This window comes from Prunus dulcis, chromosome 4, assembly GCF_902201215.1.
Source record: "Prunus dulcis chromosome 4, ALMONDv2, whole genome shotgun sequence".
Taxonomy (NCBI): domain Eukaryota; kingdom Viridiplantae; phylum Streptophyta; class Magnoliopsida; order Rosales; family Rosaceae; genus Prunus; species Prunus dulcis.
In genome coordinates this window covers 17,350,754-17,351,583 of record NC_047653.1, presented here as the reverse complement: position 1 = coordinate 17,351,583, position 830 = coordinate 17,350,754, and positions in this window count along the sequence as shown.

Below are 830 nucleotides of genomic sequence, written 5' to 3'. Positions count from 1 at the left end.
GGCTCTCTACAAAATCAAGATAATATATTTCAACTTTGGCAGTACGCATGTATTCTTTCCAATCATTAAAAATTTGTTGTCTTTTGACTTTATCAGGGATGACTGAATGGTAATTATCTCTCCTAGCTTGATTCTCAGGGGCATGTAGATGACTATCTAATTTTTTCCAATTAATGGTAAACTTTTTATTAAGTGTTCGTAGCTGGTTATCGATTTTGAAACCAGCTTCGACAAAATCAGACTGAGTGGGTGAATCAGGGGACTCAGACTTAATGTCTTCCTGCACTGGGGTTTTTCCATAAACAGGATGGGTAACTTGGGAAGTTTTTCTCAGTGATTCTAATTTTAAATCAATTAAGGCTTTTTCTAACTTTAGGTCTCGTTCTAAAGTGGAAGAAGAGGCTGCAAAGGAATGCCTGGCAGGAATATGTCTCTGGGATTGACTAGGCATAGGTAACTGTTGTAACTGGACTGTCGATTTTTGTGGAGCTTGATTACCAAAATTAATTTTGACTGTACCATCAAGATACTGTTGGATAGTCTAAATTGTTTAGACTACGCTGGATGGGAANTGGCTGACTCTCGGCAATTAGGGTCCAATCAACTGGCAAGGACACATCAGACCATTTAATTGAATGTGGGACTCATACAGTGGCATCTGGTGTATGACTCTGAATTAACAGGGTTTGATTTTTTGGACTTTTACTCAGAGCTTGGAAATTCATATTAGTACCTGTGACTTTGAAATAGATTCTATAGACTAATGCTAAGGATTGGGTACCCGGTAAGACGTCATAACCATNAGTTTTTATATTAAATGTGAGAGTTTT